Source organism: Marmota flaviventris, chromosome X (assembly GCF_047511675.1).
Source record: "Marmota flaviventris isolate mMarFla1 chromosome X, mMarFla1.hap1, whole genome shotgun sequence".
NCBI lineage: Eukaryota > Metazoa > Chordata > Mammalia > Rodentia > Sciuridae > Marmota > Marmota flaviventris.
Window position 1 is genome coordinate 34271029 of NC_092518.1, and position 22379 is coordinate 34293407.

Consider the following 22379-nt stretch of genomic DNA (forward strand, 5'->3'; position numbering starts at 1 on the left):
GTCAAAGTCAGAATCAATCGAACTAACTTTCTCTCTCTCTCTCTCCCTCTCTTTCTTTCTTGCAATGCTGAGGATTGAACACAGGACTTTGTGCATGCTAGGGGTTTGTAGCTGAGCTACACCCCCAGCCCAGAATTGTTTCTCTAGGATTTTTTTTTACATCTATAAAATGTGTTGGATAATTAAGGATCTACCTGCCTTACAGTATAATTCTGAAGAACAAATTCAGATAATGTATGTGACACTGCTGCTTAAACTCTGTAATACTATTTGGAAAGCAAAATTGTTAACATCATCATCATCTCACTGAAACAGTTTGGGCAGAAGCATCACTTGCCATGTCTACATGGAATAAGATAATTAAAGCCTTCCAGTGCTTACAGGAGTGGGCTTTGCCTGTTTGCTGATGAATCAAGTTCAGTGTGATGTTTTTATATTTAAAAGTAGAAAGGAGACAAGTAAGGAAGAAACAAGGAACGCTAAGGATGTGTTGCTCAAAGCAAAATATGATAATATGATTTCTGTTCTGATTTATTAATTCAACTTTGTCTGTCAACAAGAGCAATTGCTATAAATGGAACCTCAGAAGACTTACATACATAAGGGTAGTATGAGGAAAAAGAAGGTAGTAAAGTAGACAAAATATAAACCATTGGAAAAGGAGGAATCAATAATATGATATTAAGAAAGTCAAGGGAATAAAGGCAGTAAAGACATATGTGGGTAGAGAAGGCTGAAAGCTGTGAAAAGGCCTTAAGATTCAACCAGAGAAGGTCATGAGCATTTTGGGCTGTATCAAGTTCTATGAAAAGTTCAGGGTCAAAGTCAGTATGCAGGATACAATCATCTAATAATAAATTAAAATTTATCATGCTACTCACTAGGCTACTTAATCAGTATAGTCTCTGTCATTTAACATTGCAACAACCCTGTGAGGTAGTTACCTTACAGTAAGGAAACTGAGGTTTGGAAACATGTTCGAGGTCACATGGCTATCAAAGGGATAGGCTTTGAACCCTGACCTGCTTGACTCCAAAGTCAGTAGTCCTTCCACTATGCTGTGCCATGGGTTTGGACATGATCCTATTTGAAAATTCTGGCAGTAAAAAAGGAATAGCAAAGTCAAAACATATTTTGCTTGTCTGCTTTTGCTGTAGTTGTAAAGGAAGTACTCTGTGTGGCAGTAAGTGGCAAGGATACAAAGTGTATGGGATTGAAAGTCAGAAAACTTGGTGCTAGTACTGCCTTTGTCCCTCCACCTGCAGGCTATTAACTTCTGCAAATGTCTTCCTTATAGCCAATGAAATGGAGATGGTGATAGGTACCTGCAGAGTTTACTAAATCAGTTTCAAAGAGCACTGATAAGATTCAAATGAGAAGCCAGATGTGAGAGGCCCATGGAGCATAACACACGGGGGCAGGAGATTAAGGGGGGTGAATGTGAGCTGGGGGCTCCATGTTCACTGCAAAAGAAGAGATCAGAGACACAGGAAAAATGTGTTCAAAATCCACTGGGAAGGCTCTGCAGGAGAGGAGGGTATGAAGCAGCTGTGGAGTTTGTGCAGGGAAGTCATAACCATGAGGAAGGCTTTTAACAAGTGTGCTGGAGGGCCTGGTTGAGCCAGACAACATCAATCAGATGCCTGAACACTTTTTTCTCTCTCTTCAAGAATGTTCTGCCTCCTGATTCTATGAATAGCTTCTTAGGAGTTTTATTACCCATTTTTATGTTTATCTCTAGCTTCTCATTTTATTAGAAGTCACCTTCTCATACCTTCTGTTTTCACATTAGTTATTCTCTTTCCATTCATCTCTGTCTCTGTTCTGATCAAAAGCACTCAATGCTCTGACACTGGAGTCATGAAGTAAACGTATTTAGTGTTTGCCACAATGAAAACCAATCTCTTTTCCTCTTTTGGGTTTATTTTCTATTTTGCTGGTTGCATGTAACTACAGTTGCTTCAATTCTCACACTCACCATCTGCTGTGAAGCTTTTGTTACACTGAGAGCTTGCAAGTAGAAATGGATGTTCTAAAGAACCCCCACCACCACTTGAGCCTCACATTTCTGCTTGGTAAACAGCTGAACAAGCTCTTGGTCTGGTCTTATCACCCATCCATTCTCCAAACAAAGGCAGAATTGCTGGGGGCTCTGCCTTCAAAGACTAAAGTTATTTAAATGTCACTGGATATGACATTTTGGGGACTAAAATCAGAACACTGACTGGATAGCACAAAACCCAACAACATAAAAATATATTTGAAAGGATAGGGACAATGACGCAAAAGATGGCTTATATTTAGGTTAACTGTGGTACTGTTTTCCATAATTCAAGTATCAATTAAATAGCTCAAAGAGAAAAGCACAATTTAAAAAACAAAACTACATTATATGTGCATCTTAACTATAAGATTCCTAGGATACTAGACTCAAAAACATTGCTTTTAAATGTGAATATAAATTAAAGATAAAATAGGGCTGGGGTTGTAGCTCAGTGGCAGAGTGTTTGCCTAGCTCCTCTGAAGGTCCGGGTTCAATCCTCAGCACTGCATAAAAATGATAAAGGTACTGTGTCCTTCTACAATTAAAATATATTAAAGATATTGTATATATGTGTGTGTGTGTATATATATATATATATATATATATAGAGAGAGAGAGAGAGAGAGAGAGAGAGATGAACTCCATGCTGATGTATCGTATCGTAAATGTGATATATTGTAAACTAAAACTACTATTTGTCTACAAATTAATTCATGGGGCAGAGTAAGAAGAAATTTGAAAGCAGATGATAATAATTTAGCACAAAATATAATTTTAGCACAAAATATATGTGTGAGTGATGTAATCCAGTTGCCATCTCTGTTTTGAAGTGCTGATTTGTTACAGACTAATAAGTGGTAACTCTCTCTAGTCTCTCATACTTTCTTATTTTATATACTCTCAGGGATATTTTAAAATAATTTTTTCAGTACTTGGGATTGAACCCAGGGGCACTCTACCACTGAGAAATGTCCCTAGTCCTTAAAAATTTATTTTTTAATTTTTAAAAATATTTTTATTTTAGTTGTTGATAGACTATTATCTTTATGTGGTGCTGAGAATCAAGCCCAGTGCCTCACACATGCCCGGCAAGTGCACTATTGCTAAGCCCAGCCCCAGCCCTATTTTTTAAATTTTGAGACAGGTCTCACTAAGTTGCTGAGAATCCTCCTGCGTTAGCCTCCTTAGTATGATTTTTGAATCATACTTAAAATGATTTTTGAATCATCTATTTCTATCTTTCATGCCCTTGCATCTAATTATGTGTCTATATTAAATCAACCCGATATACAGTATTAGAACTCCTACTAATTTCCTAAGAAGTAAAGCAACTATGTGTCCACGGTCTGCCTATCAGGCTGTCTCTCAAATAAGGGATGGTTTAGGGAAGCTGTTTCAGGTGGTTAGTCTTAAAACTAATTTTCAGGAGAAAAATATTTTTCCCAGAAAGTATTTTTATTATTCATTTTACTACCATTTGTTCTTACAATAGCAGAACTCTTCATACCTGTTGAAAATCAGATAATAGCTACAGAGTGCCATAGTTTTGCAGTAAGCTTATTTGACCATGGATACAAACAAACTGGGGTATATATATATAAAATTAAAGAAAGGAACAATTCTTGACATTGTTGGCCTTGGAGTAGCAGTCTCAACCTCAATATCTGAAGTTAAAAGGCCTAACTGTTTAAGGGTTAGTTTGCCCAGAACCAGTCAATGAGGATTTAGACCAGCACTATCTAGTAGAAAAATGATGCAAGTCACACATTTAATTTAAATTTGTTTAGTAGCCACATTAAAAGAGTAAAAAGAGGGCGGGGGTTGTGGCTCAGTGGTAGAGTGCTTGCTGAGCATGCGTGAAGTACTAGATTCTATCCCAGCACCACATAAAAATAAACAAAATAAAGGTATTGTGTCCATCTACAACTAAAAAAATGTTTAAAAACAAGAGTAAAAAGAAACAAATGAAATTCATTTTAACAACATTTTATCTAATATAAGAGATAAAATGTGTTATTATTTCAACATACATTTACAATTATTAGTGAAACATGTTATCCTTTTTTGTACTCTTCTCTTACAGCATATCTCAATTCAGGCTGGCCATATTTTAAATGCTCAACAGCTACATGAGGCTGGTGGCTACCAAACTTAAATGATAAACTAATGTACTTCAGTTCTTACCCTTTCCTGGCTGTGAGTTCTTCTGCAATTCTTACACAGATATTTGCAAAGTCTGTCATTCAAAAAAGAACCTAAACTCAAACATGTGTTTTTCAAAAATACTTCCATTAAAGGAAACTTATCTTCTTTTAATTACCCAATTCCATCATTTAATAACTAAGTCTGGAGTTTTTTCACTGTTGTTAATTTATATCCTCATTTGTTATATAGTTTTCAATTATTTTATCTTGCTTAATTTACCAGACAGGCAAAGAATAGTCAACAGCCACTGTATGGTAGCCCTTTGGATGATTCAAAATTTACTGAACGACTTTGTAGATTTTATCACTAGACTATGCAATGCAGCATTTGAGAGTTTACTATGCAACATTTGCAATTTTAAAATGCCCCTCTCTATAAGTCCTCATTTACTGACTATAATGCCATTATACACACACACACACACACACACACATATATATATATATATATATATATATATATATATATATATACACATCTCCCCATTTTACAGAGGAAGAAACTGAGGCCCAGGGTTCAGTGAAACAAATAAGTCAATGAAAATCATACAACTAGTAAGAGGAGGGAGCAGGACTAATAAAGTCCAGTGTTCTTTACATCACACCACAATGGCTTGTGGGGCTATGTAGTTTTTATATGTACTAGATCTGGTGGCATAACAGTGCTAATGTGGTGACACTGACTTAGCCGAGAAGCTATTGGGACTGTCAGAGAAACAGCATATTCTGTTCTCCCTGTCACCAGAGATAGTCAGAAAGTAGTTGTTGCTCTTTTCCTAACAAAGTATAGAAGTATTCGCATTCATTCTCAGTTGTGTTAAAAACTCAATAGTTAAAACTTACTAAGAGCTGAACCAGGTTCTAATCCGAACAAAGAATATACTTTAGTCTTAGAGATAATTAGGATCAGTATTAATTTGTTCACTTGAATAAATATTAATAACAAAATAAGTAAATGAAAGTTATTTTTCCTGAAATTAATGACCATATGATATTTTAAGAAAGGGATCTAAGCAGAATCGTGGAAGGATTAAGTAGCAAAGTCAATTTCTGATCCACCCTTATCTAATAACCAATTTGAAGTCAAAAGATCCCAGTTGCCTCTGGCAATAATACAGGTCAGGTTGGCTTTAATGGGGCCATCTTCCTATAAATCAGGAAAGTTGATCTTCTCAACTAGTGATGACCAGAGGCCTGGGCAGGCCCACACAAGCATTTGGGTTAACTGCAAACTCATTATTTCTTTGATCTTTTACACATTTTACTACCATTCCCATATATTTTATTATCTTTTTTTTTTAACACACAGACAGAAATCCAAGTGGCTTCTAAATTCCTTGTATTCTTGTTCCCCCTTTTTCATCCTATGGGCTAAATACTCATCCGTCAAGGGAACTGAGAAAGGAAGCAGCATACCATTAATTGAGAATATTTGACGGATGTAAAATTATTTCTTAAATAGGCAAATATGTATTAATTAGAAATCAATGTTAACCACATTAAGCACTTACAAATTAATGGGATTTTAGTAATATATTTCACAAAGAGTTTTCAGTTCTGATAAGTATAATGAGTATATTAAAGCAGACTTCCCTGTTGAATACCAAATTTAAACTAAATGCAACATTATAGATATAAACAGCTATCAGTTATAAAATAAGATAAAACCAATTACTGTGAGAACTACTTGTCTTCCCTCTCACTTTTCATTAGGATGAGTTGGTAAATAATTACCTAAACTGTCATTTATTTCCGATGGATTTAAATTTTTAAAATTACAGGTCATTCCTAATCAACACTAAGGTACTATGAATCATAGAGCTTACTAGTTATTTATTAATAAAGATTCCAGGTGACTAATTCAATGATCTTCACTGATATTTATCTTCTAGGATGTTAAAATGTCCTGAAAGAAAAGCATTTGCTTAAAAAGCCATTTGTGAATAAGAGCCAACATTAAATTTAAAAGAAGCCAAATTATTTGTCTCTCATAAGATGTAGCGCTGAGTCTCCTATTCAAAGAGTTACTCAACCATGAATTTAGTGCAAATCTATTTGGGGACTCAACTAATAAAACAGAAAGATGTTAATCATAGAGATCAAAGGAGAAGGCAGAGGTGACTGAAATCCAAACCAAATAAAGTTCTGGTGTTACAAGTTTTCTCAAAAAAAAAACATGACTACTACTGAGATCATATTTTTGTACATGATAATAACAGAAATACAATATTCTAACCTCCTCTAGAAGGTATAATTCTTCTCTTGCTTTTTATAGTGGGAAATGTAAGCCAAAGGGGTGTGGGGAAGAAAGATCAGGGCATTTTACTATGATAGAAACCACACACCTGTTTCAACATGGGACTCCTTATTTTATTAAGAAAAATAGAGAATCACTAGTGTATATCTCAATTTTTTAATATTAAAATCTTAATATTAAAGCACGAGGGCATTTTGTGGGATGCTCAAATGCACGTGTTTGCTAAAACTCACTGAACTGTATGTATATTTACATGGTTCATTTTATTTACAAATTCAGTAAAATTTAAAAAGCAAAAGAAAACAGTTATTCTGATAAAAGAGGAATCAATTATGTCAAAGTCAAAAAAGGTTCTTCACATACCTGGCATTTTATACCTTCCTAATTGTGTTATCTAGATTTTCCTTCTATTTGTTTGTACTTATTTTCTGATAACTGAGGAGCTCACAAAGGACATGTGTTAGGATAGTCTTCCTTAATACCCATTTCTCCCCTACATCTCCATTCTCCAGTATGGAGCCAGTGCAGTATTTACTGCCAGTGGGGTCAACATTCTCCCCAGAAAGCAATCTATGGTCCGTTTTAATATGTAAATACACCACAAAGATCAAGATTCTCTGGCATCGTGAAATAATTATCATTTTTAATAACATGGGTTTCCTCATCCAGCCACAGTATCCTTTTGTCAATAAATTCTCATAAAAATTAGTATAAAACAAATTCAAACAAAAAATTACCAATGCGTGATGCTAATTTTGTAAGGGACCAATTAACATAATATGCTAATTGTTTTAATAGATAATTTAAATCAGGGATATCTATATGCCTGCAGATTTATGGTCTCAACCATCAAATTATTTCTATATTTTATTTTGTTGGTACAAACAAAATAAAAATTCTAGCCAAAATTCAAGATTTGTATCAAGAGAAATTGCTAACTAAACAGGCATGTGTAAGTAAACTAGCTTGCCTTGCAGTCATAATTTTTCCTCTACTGGGAAATGAACCCAGGGGTGCTCTACCAATGAGTGACATCCTCAGCCCTTTTTAAATTTTTGTTTTGAGAGAGGGTCTCTCTAAGTTGCTTAGGTCCTTGTGAAGTTGCCGAGGCTGGCCTTGAACTTATAATCTTCCTACCTCAGCCTCCTGAGTCACTGCAATTACAGGTGTGCACCATAGACCAGGATGTAGTCTTATTTAAAAAAAAAATGGAGATCTTCAGAGTCCTAGTAGAAATGAAGTGACATCACCAATAGTATTGTGAGAGAGTTCTGAAAAAGCCTTATTTTTCCTTGTTTTAACAAAATCTTAAGTAATTAATATACTACCCTACCCTCATAATAAACTTTTCACTTGATCTTTTATACAAAACCTAAAAGTACATACTTACATACCTGAAGATGGCAACTATCTAAATCAGCAATTTTTATCCGATTTGGAGTCAGAAACCATTTTAAACATCTGTTAAGTAGTAAATGCTCTGCACTAAAAGATTTTGCACTACAATTTAAGGGAAGCACAAAAGCCAAAACAACTGATCTAGATACAAATATCTTAAGGTCAGGCTCAGGACAGACAATCTGACTCAGTTCTTGTTTGCTATAAGAGCATTGTTTAGAAGCTGGTTCCTCCTTTTATATTCTAGTAATGGGCACAATTATGAGAATAACCATTTCTTAGATTTAAAAAGTACATTACTCATATAATTTTAGCCATTTGCCCCAAACCCCACCCTTTACTGTGTGAGATGCATGAAGCTACTATAAAGTGTTTTTGTGTTCCTACTCTGAAAAATTACAGGAAGTTCCTGAGAGCATTCTATGTGGCCCAATTTGCTGTTTCCCATTTTGATTTCACAATAATTGAGTATCATGTTTACACACATAAAATAAATATATTTTGGGGCAGCTGCCAAATAATGATGCTAAAGGGTTTCCACTTTTTGTTGTAGGTTGAATGCCAGAATATGTATTTCCTTACTCTTTAAAGAATGTAAATTTATAATCAATCTATCTTCTTTCTTCGCTTTTTTCCCCCTGACTAGCTCTTTTTTGCCATTCCATTAAACTTGCCATTTCATGAAACTTGGAATGGTAAAACAAAAATTTCCTTGACGGTTGAGTTTGAAGTAGAGGCTTCTAGCAGCTGATTCACAGGCAGTTTGAGTGCAACCATAGCAAGGCAGGATGCTTAATGAAAACCAGCAGATGGAAGGCAGGCAGGCCAGGGCCTCAACTCCTCCTCACTTAAACAATCATTGGTCCCTTAACAGCAACAAAAGGCCTAATGCATAACAATATTACTGAAAACAAATATAATCAATACATTACTTAGGTCATTCTAGGTAATGGTTTATTGCATATATGTGACTTTTCAAGATTGGCTACCAACTTCTTCAGCTTGCCCAGGACTTTCATGGTTGTAACACTGAAAGTCTTCTGTCCTGAGAACCTATCCTCAGTTCCTGTCAGACTAGGGTGTCAGACCTGGCATGCACTTACCCTTTTGAGCACTAACACTTTCTTCAGGAAGGTAGTTATGATAAATAAAACAACACACTTCTAGTTAAAAGGATTGTCTTTTTTTTTTAAAAAAATGTATCTTTTTAGTTGTAGGTGGACATAATACCTTTATTTATTTATTTTTATGTGGTCCTGAGGGCTGAACCCAGTGCCTCACACGTGCTAGGCAAGTGCTCTACCACTGAGCCACGACTCCAGCCCCAAAGGCCTGTCTTTAAATCCTATCTCCATCACTTGGTAGCTATATCACCTTACAACATGAGTTACCTCATCTGTAAAATAAGAGTGGGGCCATAGTTCCCATACAGGGTTATAGTTAGTTCTATATGATTCATAAAGTATGTGAAAGTTTTTTCCATAGTGCACGACATGGAATGTGTACATGATGTTTTGTTTTCTTTTTATTTGATCATTTTTGGTGGAAATCATTCTTTTCTACCTTTAACAAATGTCAATCAAACCACATATGATCACAAGAAGATGATAATGTGAACATTCATTACTAAACCACACTGCCATATAGTTCAATGCCTACTTTAACTTTGCATTTTCTCATCTATAATTTTTTTTGGGGGGAAATCATATAGCTCATAAAGAACTGGAGATAACCACATGATTATTTGGGGAAAAATGGGTAGAGTTAGAGTGTCTAATAATAACGACACTGGTTTAATATACAGTGAAACAGAATCTACATAGCTATATGTGTGTGGCCTACAGACTATCAGCATCATTCTTCTTCCAGACACTCCCTGGAGTCATCTTCATACCAACCACTGCTTCTCCCCCACTTCCTATGTGCAGCTGTCAAAACCTGTCCATTCTCTTTCTGTAACACCTGTCAAAACTATCTTCCCCTTTCTGCTATTACCCCAGTTTCAACCCTCACTGATTCTTGTCTGGATCACAGCAAAGATCTTCTAATGGATTTCTTTGCCTTCAGTTTCTTCATTTCATTCTACTCACTGAAGTGTTTTAATCACTTTAATGAGTGATTTCACCTTCTCACATCAAAATCTATTTCACTGAAACAGAGAATGTTAGAAACGGGCATGACAATAACAGAGCCATCATCATACATTTGTCTTTGTCTTCACATTTTACTCAGAAAGAAAATGAGGACCTTGGTAGTCAGGTGATATGCCTGAAGCCACATGGTTAATTCACAGCACAACTGCCAGATGACCCCAGGTTTTTGATTCCCAATCCAGCACTCTTTCTGTTCTATGTGGAAGAGGACATTAAGTGTCAAAACTTTGAGGCAATCTACTCTTGATGGCAAAGAGACCTTTTAGAGAATGACCAAGAAATGCTATCTACTTGCAGAAATGGGGTATGAATGTTATTCTGTGTCTGTTATTGCAAGTGGAAAGCTTCAAGGTACTACTGCTACTGGATGTGCTAGCTTTAAACAAAAGTAATCTATGTCTAATGTTTCTATGTCACTGTATAATTTATATACCACATTATTTAATATGATAAATCACATGGCACTGAAAAGTTGTGTTTTGTAAGAAATAGTTAAAATTAAAAATTTCCTGCAAATTTTAGCAATTTCTTAAATCCATTTGTATATGTGGATCTTGTCTTTGGTTAACTATTGAGAAGTAAATTTGCCAGGCTAAATGATCACAATTCCAAAAGAATCAGGTTTATAGAAAGAGCAAATCCAATTTTCTTCCACCAGAGGGAACTAAAGATCATATTATACCTAGTTGGGCAATTATAATATCACCAAGATTTATAGAATATCACCAAGATCTATGGCTACAGATATTATTGGTCTTGAGGATATAATACACAGATGATTGTGTGTCTTTAACATGTATAATGACAACAATAACCATCAGCTAATATGTACTGAGTATTAACTATGAGTCAGGCTGTATTTTAGATGATGCATTGACCCATTTAACCTTCATGACAATACTAAGAGACAGACAATACTTACGTTATATATGAAAAAAAAAAACAACAAAACAGGCAGAGAGCAGTTAAGTAACTCAGCCACGGAACAAATAAGTCTGACTCCAGAATTTATGCTCTTACCTCTGCTATGATGCTTCTTAGGTCTACAATTGCTCAACTCTGAAAATGAATTTTAGATGTAAGCTATTTCTCTGTATTATTTCTAAAAACAGAAGTATAAAGTGTTGATTAAAATAAAGCTCAATCAGAGCAAATTTCAGTAATGAAATAATAATACCTTTCAAAATCTTAGTTTAGTCTTTTCAGTTCAAATTACCTGATTTCATTTTGAAAAATTAGTATTTTATTAAGATACAGACTCATTAAAAGACAATGACCAGGCAGGGCTCTGGGATGGCTGTGTAAGGAGGTCAGGGAAACCTCTCCCTTGGAGAGACACACAAAGTCCTTCCATGATATCTGAGGGGAATTGGCTCCAGAATTTTCTACAGATACCAAACTCTGCAGATGATCAAGTCCTTGAATATTAAATTGCACAGTATTTGCATATAATCTATTCTTTAAATAATCTCTATATTACTTATAACACATAATAAAATGTTTTGTAAATAGTTGTTATTCTGTATTGTTTAGGGAACGGTGAGAAGGAAAAAAAAGTCTATACATGTTCACTACAGACCCAATTATTTTCCCAAATATTTTCAACCCATAGTTGGTTGAACCTTTTGGCACAGACCCTGCAGATACAGAGGGGTAGCTGTATTTAGCTAATCAAAACTGACAAACACAATCATTCAGTTTCTGGAGATTGATCAAAGGACAAATTTTAAGAAACACTTATTCAATAAAATCTAAAGAAATTTGGTAAGAACAATGGGAAGCTGTGGTAACGGAGAGAGAGGGATTATATGGGGAGTGTACCTGTCCCCCCATAGCTCTGTTGTGCAGAGGTAACTATTCTAAGGAAGCTCAGCAGCTCAGTGGCGGATCAGTCCCTTGAGGTAGAAGAGCTATTCAGGGTGCATCTGGCAGTTGATAAACATTGGCAGATCCCATTTTCCATAGTTCCATGCTGTGGAAGGCCTACATTGAGTGGGTTACAGAAGCCAATGGTAACGTCCATTCCCCTATCCTCAACTCCAGCTAAATACAGAAGATTTGGGTGAGGAAAATAGTCTAGTCCTCCTTTCCCACACCGCTCTGAGTTGCAAGAGAGCTACAGAGATGGACTTTAGCTCAGTGGCAATTCCTGCCTCTTTCAATTTCTTAGGGTGGAAGAACTACTTGAAGTATATTAAGCACCTGGTGAACTTTGACAGATGTCATGCTTCCTGGCTTTAGACTATGGAATATCCATACTGTTTGGTAGAAGTGCCAGGAGGGGACACCAGTTCATGCTACACCTCCACCATAAAACAAAGTCCCCACTATATAGGGAGGATTTGGGTGGAATAGCCAGTGAGGAATGAGTTCCCCATTTCTCCCAGCACCTGCTCCATGCAGAAATTCTGATCAGCGGAGGGTACAGTAAGCTTCACAGACTAGCAAGCCCTGTCCCTGACAAGGGGCCAGGTATTAATTCAATCAGAATATGGTACAATTTATACCATATGGCATTGTTAAGAACAATAAAATCATCAGCTAGCAATTAGTGTAATATAATAACAACAGAGGTAAATAAATCTAATGAAGATATCGGGAAAGAGAGAGAGTCCAGCTAAAGAGAGCCCAGCTAAAGCCACAACAAGCCCTGGAATGGAAGAAGGCTGTCAGTATCCACAGTTGTTATGATAAGAAGTTAGAAGAAATGCAAAAATGAGAAAAGTGTGACCCTTACATGGGGGAAAACAGCAAAAATTAGAAATGGCCTTTGAGAGGGTCCAAATGTTAGTTATCAGAAAAGACTTCAAAGCAGTTAGAATAAATACATCCATAGAACTGAAGGAAATCATGTTTAAGAAATCAAAGGCAGATATGACAACAATAGAGATTTGAGCTGCAGAAGTATCAGCAAACCTGAAGATACACTGACAGATATTAAGCAATGTGAATATAAAGAAAGAAGAATGAAGAAAAATTTAATAGAGTCTTAGAGAAATGTCAAACACCAGTAAGTACACCAATATATGCATAAGTAGAGTGTCAAAATAAAAGAAAAAAGGAGCTAAAAATTCTGATATAAAGAAAGAAACAATGAATAAACAAACAAATAAACAAATAAATAAATAAAGGAGAAACAGATGAGTCTCCTATGTAGAAGATATTCAAATACTAATCAGGTTATCTTACTCTACTAGTATTAAAGACTGCATGAATCTGTTTCTTTCTTTCTGTCCATTTCTATTGTCACTTGGGATTTAGTTGAAGTCATCATTTATCTTGCCTAGATCATTGCAAAAGCCCTCAAATTGTGTCCCCATACCACAAAGGGCTCCTTTTAAAATGAAAATTTCATCATTTTCACTACAGTTTCCCCTACATTTTCACATACTATTCCCCTTAGACATGACTTACTGGCTTATTTGGGAATTTCTCAGAATTACTATAGCATTTATTTTAAAAAGAGGCTCCTGGCCCATACCTCATACCTATTAGATTGAACCCACTCAGGAAGGGGTCCAAAGACCCATCAGTGCTTTTAGTAAGCACCATCCACACTTTCTTCCCCTAAAATTATTCTGCACAATGAAAAATGAAAACCACAGTGAACTGGCCCGCCACTACTTATGTCTTTGTCTTTAGCTTTTGCTGTTCCCAGAAAGTTCCAAGTAGGAACCACTATGTGACCAGACAGGACTATATTATAGGAAGGGGTAACCAGATATCCATATAATGTAATAAATATATAATGCATATGATTCAGGGAATCATAATTCAACTGTAGAAGTAAGTGAACCATTATTTCTATTTGAACACAGTAGTACAAATGCATGCATTTCTTTGCTACCTCTTGAAGCCCAACTAATCTTTCAGTAAAGGTGTTAAGAAGGCATAAACCTATAAACATAAAGAGAATAAGAGGAGAGAGAAGCATATTGGATAGGTAAACAAAATCTTGGGTTGTAGAAAGTAAGTGGACAAAATTAGCAGATCAGAGAAAGCTAAAATCCAAATGTGGCCATGCTTAAGGTATGCCTCTCAATTTCTGACAGCAGGAAACGCAATAGACTAACTCCCCAGGTACAGCACCATGAACCCATCACTGAATTCCAATCAACATCTTGCTTACTACAGATTACAATAAGCTAGTGACCAAGAGCAGTAGGAATACTAAAGCACCTGTGAGTTTTATGGGACTCTGATGGCCAACTTTCGCTAAAGGACTTCCAAGAGGCCTTTCCAAAACATCCTCAAAACTGCACCCTGGTTTAAGAATTTCCCTACCCAATCTTCCTTTGTTTCTTGCCTTTCTCCTCCAAAGGAGTTAGACCTGCATAATTTGTGATGGATCTCTAAGCTTCCTTGGGTTTTCTACCCATTCATTTTATTCACAGGAAATTTCTCAGTAAATTTCTTCCAAATCTAATTCTTTCTTGACAGCTGCCTTTTGCAGAACCTAAACTAACATATCAAGCTTATATAGGTCAAGCCAGTAAGAAGCCAGCTCATATGCTCATCTAAATATTCCCAGGAAGGTTTCAGGAATAGGAAGCACCAGGCAGTTTTGAAGGTGGAGGTGCATGGTGAAGCCTGGAGGGCTGGATTGGCTGAAACTCTATGGGAGCAATCTGACCCTAGATATCCTTGACCAAGTAAATTATCCTCTCCTACTTTTAAATATTTTGGCACCAGGGATTGAACCCAGGGTGTTTAAACACTGAACCACATCTCCAGTGTTTTTTCTTTTCTTTTGAGACAGGGTCTCACTAAGTTGCTTAGGGCCTTGCTAAGTTGCTAAGGCTGGCTTTGAACTTGTGATATTCCTGTTTCAGCCTCCTGAGTTGCTGGGATTATAGACATGTGCCACCACACCTGGCTTCCCCTACGTTTTGGAAATTTTGGATACCAGACTCATAATTCAGGTCAAAATGGGATTCTGTACTTGAACAGGAGGATGAAATGGAAAGTTAATTTGCTAAACATGCTGTAAACCTCACCTCCAACATACACAACCTTAACCCAAGGTAGAAGATCAGAATATTCTTTGTCAAACTGATCTGCTTAAGAAAAAAACCCTACAAACATTAGACATCCATGGAGCTCTAAAAAATAGCTCAGTCCTTGTCTAAACACCTATGACTAAGTTATCCACACTGTTTTAGTCAGTTTTTTTTTCTGCTGTGACCAGAAGACCTGACTACTTTAGAGAAGGAAAAGTTTATTTGGGGCTCACAGTTTCAGGGTCTCAGTCCACAGAGAGCCAAGTGCATTGCTCTGGGCCCAAGTGAGGTAAAAATCAAGGTGGAAGGGTAGCAGAGAAAAGAGGCTCAGGACATAACAATAAGAAAGCAGAGAGAAGAGTGTTCCTCACTAGGGACAAAATATATACACTCCAAAGGCATATTCCCAGTGACCCACCTCCTCCAGCCATAACTTACCCGTCTCCCCTTACCACCCAGTTAATCCCTATTGGAGGATTAGGTTAAGTCTCTCATAACCCAGTCATTTCACCTCTGAATGTTCTACTATTGCCTTACACATAAGCCTCTGGGGGACATCTCATATCTAAATCATAACACATATACACAGAGTTTATTGGAACTATTTAATATTTTTCTCTTAAAAAAGAGCTAAGGATAATCAGATACTCAAGGAAAATCTCTAAAAAGAGCCTTAAACAAAGAAATAGAAACACATTTTTTTCCCAAGGAAACTATTTCCTATGTAAACAATGCAAAGAAAAAAATTTTAGATAGATAAGAATGTTATAAAACCTCTAAAACAAAAGTATGAAACTATATGATATGAATAATTTGAAAGAGAAACAAAAAAGCCTTTGAAAGCAAAAAGCTAGAACAAAAATATTTGAATAGAAGCATTAGTAGATCAATTTGAGGAAATATCTTGAAGTACAACAGAAAGATAGAAATGAGAATAGAAAAAAGTGATAAATGCTGGCCAAGCCTATGAAGTATAATATTATTTTAAAAAATGGCAACAAGAAAGAAAGAACAGGGAAACTCAGGGGAATGAAATTATTTATAAAATATAAAAATCTTTCTCTGAACTGAAGAAAGGATTTTCAGATTTAAAAATATTTCCAAGCACCTAGCATGATGACTTTTTAAAGAGTCCACAGTGAAGCACATCATTGTGAAATTTCAAGGTACTGTGATAAAGAGATTATTCTTCAAGCTTTCAAAACAAACAAACAAAAAAAAGAAAGAAGGAAAGAAAAAGAAAAGGCCAGGTTACTATTCTTTCTAGTTTTTTTTTTTTAATTTTTATTAGCTACACATGATAGTACAATGATCTTGACAATTCATATATTTGAATCAAATGGGGTATTTTTAAATATTTTTTTTTTTTAGTTGTAGATGGACACAATATCTCTATTTATTTTCATGCGGTGCTGAGGATTGAACCCAGTGCCTCACATGTGCAAGGCAAGCGCTCTTCCAAAGTAGGGAAGGATAATGTGATAAATTATCTGATGGGATACCAGTGAGCTATAGCCCCTGTGCCCCAGGTACTATTCTAATGCTATACATATGTTTTTCATTTAATCCTCTCAATAATTTCAGTGGTATAGAATATGTTATACCTGATTTTTTTTTAAATGAGGAAACTTAGGCACAGAGAAGTTATGTGATGTGCCCATGTTGCACAGCTGGTAAGTATGATATGAACCCTAGTAATCTAGTTATACCATATAAACTTGATATCAATATGCTATGCTTCTTCAAAATTCTGAGAAGTTTCTTCTGATGCAGAATTCTATACCCAGCTGAACTATCAAATTATAGAGTAGAATAAAGACATTTTCAGGTATTTCCTGGGAAGTTACTAGAAGGCATGCTCTACCACAATAAAAAAGAAAAATGAAAAGTATAGGAAATCTAGGAAACAGGGACTCTGGCATAGATGAAAGACAAACAGAATTCCCCTGATGAGAACCCAGTAGGGCAAGATGTAGCAACCAATTCATAATGAAACAGATGAAGAGCTCACAGGGAGGGAGCCCTCTGTTGCCAAGAAAAATAATGAATGTGATAAATTATCCGATGGGATTGAATGTACTGAGAGAAGCTATACAGTTTAGTGGGATGATCTAGGAATAAATTAGAAATTAGAAATAATATATAAAAAAACCAAAACAGTAAAAAACTAAGTCAACTATTTATTTTAGGCAAAACAACAACTTATATCAGAAATATAATCACATCATACCAATGATTCAAATATGAATAATATTATAAAATGGGGAAGAGGAAGCGGGGCAGGAGCAGAAAGGAGGGTAGAGGACAGCAACATAAAAGTGCTACATCTTTCATAATGGAAAGGCAGTTAATTTATGATATATTTATGATATTTAAAACTATAAAATCAGAAGCAAGAAATGCTTAAAGTGGTTGCCTCAGATAATAGACTGGTGAGGTTTGAACGAATCGGGATAGAAATTGCTTTTTTTGTTGTTGTTTAGAAATAGCATGATTTGACTTTTAAAACCTACATGCTTGCCAGGCATGGTGGGGTATGCTATAATTGCAGGAACTGAGGAGGCTGAGGCAGAAGGATTACAAGTTCCAGGCCAGCCTCTGTAACTTAGGGAGACCCTGTCTCAAAATAAAAACTCAAAATGACTAGAGATGCAGCTCAGTGATAAAGCACTCCTGGATGCAATCCCCAGTACCCAAAGCAAACAAAAACAAAAAAAAATGTGCTTATATTATTTAGATAAAAGTAAAACTCAACTATTTAAAGAATCAGAATAGAATTTTCTAGAATCCATCCCAAACAATATATTTATGATGACTAAAGAAAGAGAAGACATAATGTTCAGTTGGTCACATTTGCCCACCATTCCCTATGACATTCAGCTGTGGAACTGCTGGGGCTGAGTTCAAACATTTTATTCTAGAGGTGCCATCATATTCTGAATATTTATTTATATTACACATATAGAGACAAACACATTTAAAATGAAAGCAAAACCAAAACAAAACAATAACTACAGGCATGAAGGATATAATATAAGGAACGAACAGCTGTGAACCTTAGAACCCTTAGAAGGTCCATCTTTCCTAGTAATCTTGCTAAGGTGACACCAAGGATCTTGGATAAGGTTGCTTTGTAAGTAGTTCATAGTTCAACACTACTCATGGCTCTCCCTTTTTGGGAACAGTTACCTTGTCAAAGGTAACAAAACCCAAGTAATGTGTTGTAGCTACAAAAGCATATCGCCACTAACAAAAACAAGCAGTTTCTAGCTGTTTTATTTATTGTTTAAACTTTATTAGTCAATTTAGTGTTAATTCTTTTGTATCATATTCAAAAGAACTTTTGTTACAATAGCAGACATTTAAAAAATAGCAGACATCTAAATGGTGGTAATACTCATTCAGGTCTTGGATACTTTGAAATAAACACAAGGCTCTACCGTGGAAGGATGGCTCTCCCATTTTAACATAAGCACCCATTTTATACTGTCCCGATTCATATGGAGTTTGATACACTGTTAATGGAGTACTAAAATCCATAATTAAAATGGCCTTTTTTCTTGTTTTATTTCTTGGATAATTACAATGTTCAAACAGGCCACTGGAAATAATTCCCTTTAAAATTCTCAGTTTTGTCCATTTTTAATTCTCTTCTTTTTCAAAAATATGGGCACGGGTTTCATTAATGTCATTAGTTGCAATGCCTGCTGAGAGAAAATGCTGACTTCGTGCACATGGAATCAATTTTCTGAATTAGAAAAGGTTTTTGTGAAGCTACTTCTTCCATAGTATTTATTTTCTCAGAAGCCTTCCCTGTAGGAAATGCTTTAAGTAGCATGCTAGGTGCTAGATTACCAAATCTACATTTATGTAATAAAACTTCTTGTTCCTTCACTGCTTTCAGCCATTTAACCTTGTTGCAACCTACAATGTCTGAGGAAGCATATAGAGACCTCAAAGAGTATCCTTCCCTAGGAAGACAAGGCAGGCATTTCTAGCTTTATATTTGTGTATTAAGGGACAAAGGTTACTCTTGAGTGAAGCAATATGTAATGAGTGAAAAGAGATTAGGAAACACAGAAAGCAAGTGGGGAAAGGGTGGGGAGAAAGGTAAGAGGGCATTTTATGTGCAGTAGGTCCAGAGCAGGAGAACCAGGAGTAGGCAATGCCATGGGTAGACTTCAGGGTATGACTGGAGGATAGGCAAAGAAAAAGAACACCCTAGGTATAACTAAGATTCCTTTCAGGAGGGATGTCAAATTCAAAGAAGCAAAGTCAGACTCAGGATCCAGAGCTGGAGTAAAGACAGTGCCCCATAAGCCCACAAAGAAACAGTAAAGACATTACCTAATAGATATGTCCACCCCCGGGACAATATCATAGGACAGTATAATGGGTAGGCTGCTTTTATAAGTCTAGACTTATACCCCCTCAGGCCTACCATGCAAATATTCAAAGGAGAGTCCAGCCCTTTATATGGTGGGGCTGCTAAAGAAATAAGGAATATCGGAGACGAGTGCAGAGAAGTGAAGTACAGAATAGAAACCTGATAGAAAAAATAATGTGGGGAATAAAGGAGTGCAGGCTTTTAAGAGGACAGTATAATTATAGTAATTCAGATGATATGGTACATTTTGTCTCTTCAAGGATTGAAATTAATGGTGGATATTTAGAAATAGCATAGATTCATTCACATACTTCTGTCTCATACTTTATGATTAGACATGTGAACATTTTAAATGTTGGGATACATTCACTAGGAGGCTTACAAATACTACAGAAATGACATTAAATGTAGCAGAATCAATAAACAAAATGGAGATAGGTAAAAATGAAAATAAGTATTACTGGGTCACCTACTATGTATGAGAGGGAGGTATGTGTTTTTAAAAATATTTTAAAATTCCATTAAGTTTCTTGAGGGTGAAGACTGTTTACAACACAATACCATGCACTACACTTGATAGATGGCACACATAGTAGAAAATATATGAGATTTTGAAGAACTTGAGTCCAGTGGAATGTCTTAGAGCTATTAATGGAAAAAGATAACTTAAATATCCTGATATGGAGGGAACTTTATAATAGCTGTTAGTGAAAAAGGAAGATACAAAATAGTGTGTGGAATATGTTACATTTTATCCAAGAAAGAGGAAAATGTGTGTCTTTTTTTAAATATATATTTTTTTAGCTGTAGATGGACACAATATCTTTATTTTTTATTTATTTATTTTTATGTGGTGCTGAGGATCGAACCCAGGGCCTCATGAATGCAAGACAAGCACTCTACCACTGAGCTAAAACCCCAGCCCTGTGTGTGTGTATGTGTCTTTATATAAACATGTGCACACACACATCCCCCATTTATAATTTTAAAGAAAAAACAATGAAAAATAAACAAAGCTAATGAAAATGATTAGTTATGGAGAAAGGAGAGAACAGAAATGGAAAATACACTCTGCAAAAGTACTTTGTTTTAAAGTTTCCTTTTGGAACCATGTAAATGTTTTATGTAATTGCAAAAATTAAATTAAAATAAAAACACCTAGAAATAAAAATCAAAATAAAACAACCTAATAATATAGCAAGTGGGTGGTTAAACCACAAAGAGAAAAGTTATTTTAAGCAAAATATTTTACTTAAAGAGACTTTTACTTTCAAATAATTTCAGACCTAGAAAATTACTGAATGTTTTGCAATTATAAATCTAGCTGCCACTTTTCCAGTAATGTAATCTGCTCCCATTATACTTTAGAATTTTTTTTAAAAAACTGTCTTAACACAGAGTTATAGTGAAAATGATTGCCAATGAACAACAAGTTTCCCACCCAGGTCCCCTTAGATTTCCAATCAAGAACAGATAAAAGAAAGATGCCATCATAAAATACCCATAAGTGTTGCTTAGAAGATGCTTGACTTGGTCTTTTGAAGTGAAAATGTGACTCAAGAAAGACTATTGTACAAAACCTGGAAATGGGCCTCTACTCCAAGTTCTGTAGCTGAGCCCTTACTTGTTAGAGCTGCCCATCTACTTTGAAGGCAATATAGTGTGGTGAAGATGAATTAGACCTTGGGGTTTCACAATATTGAGTTTGAATCTGGGCTCTGCATTTACTTGATTGATTTGTGAGCTTGAACAAGTCACTTAACCTCTTTTAAACTTTAGTTTTTTCACCCATGAAATAGGCACAGTATGAACTTATATAATAGAATTGTACTGAGAACATGAAACAACTCTTAGCTAGGCACCTCACATTACCAAAGTTGCAATAAACGTTATCTACTATTGATATATTTTTTATATTATTAATTCCAACCACTGTAAAACTCTATCCTTCTATTTTACTCTCACAACTTTTATTCTTAACCATTTTTAGAAATATAGCAATAATCTTCCAACCAGAGCATCAATGGAAATAAGCTAAACTTTACTATTATATTTGACAAAATTCTATAATAGTCTGTTCCTATCTGAAAGTGAAGTCATTAGAATTAAGATTCTTTGAAATCACTTTAAAAACCATGATAAGGACTTCTACTTTCAGCCATGAAAATTTAACTGGAACAGAAGTTTCTTTTCCCATTGCACTAGGAAAGTGAACAAAATGTATGAAACAAATATTTCCAGACATTGAAACAATTGTTCCTGGAAGCAATTTCCAGTCCCCAACAAAGGGAGGGGAAATAAAACAGAGCAGTGTTACTGAGTTGAGAAGACAGAAATCACAGTTTAGGAGAATGAAGGAGAGGGAATGTTCTGGACAGAGTACCAGGAAGAAGGGAGTTAGGTATAAAAAAAGCTCCAAAAATCGGCACAAAGAACACTACAGATCTTTACCTTAATAATAATTTGTGCATGTATACTTTGAAATTCCATGAGGCAGGGAAAAGACAGTAGGGACACTGGAGTTCTAACCAGATGCAATAGAGAGACCTCACTTAATGCTAAAGACAATTATGTACTGAGCTAAACTAAGTGCCAGAATAAAGGCTATTGTAATTCTGGATTAAGGAAGGAAGCAGTAAACTATACAACATAACTGAAAGAATAACCAGTCAATACAAACAGACCTATAAATGACAGATAAGCAAGGATTCCAAGGAAGGAAGTTAAAATTAGCTTAGAAATATGCACAAGGATTTAAAAAACAAAAGGAGCTTCCCAAATTTGAAAAATACACTATCTTAAGGGAAAAATTCACTTGATGAACTAATCAGACAATGCATGAAAAACATCAGTAAACTTGAAGAAACAGCCACACAAATTTATCAAATGTAAGCACATTTCTCAAGATAGAAAAAATGAAATTAAAATACAGAAGC

At 35.5% G+C, this 22379-nt stretch overlaps 1 protein-coding gene across 4 annotated transcripts in view; it reads right to left on the reverse strand.

Annotated features, from left to right (window-relative positions):
- Cask (calcium/calmodulin dependent serine protein kinase) overlaps nt 1-22379 on the reverse strand; it is a 366225-nt gene that overhangs the window by 233346 nt on the left and 110500 nt on the right. The gene's annotated exons all lie outside the window — the stretch shown is intronic.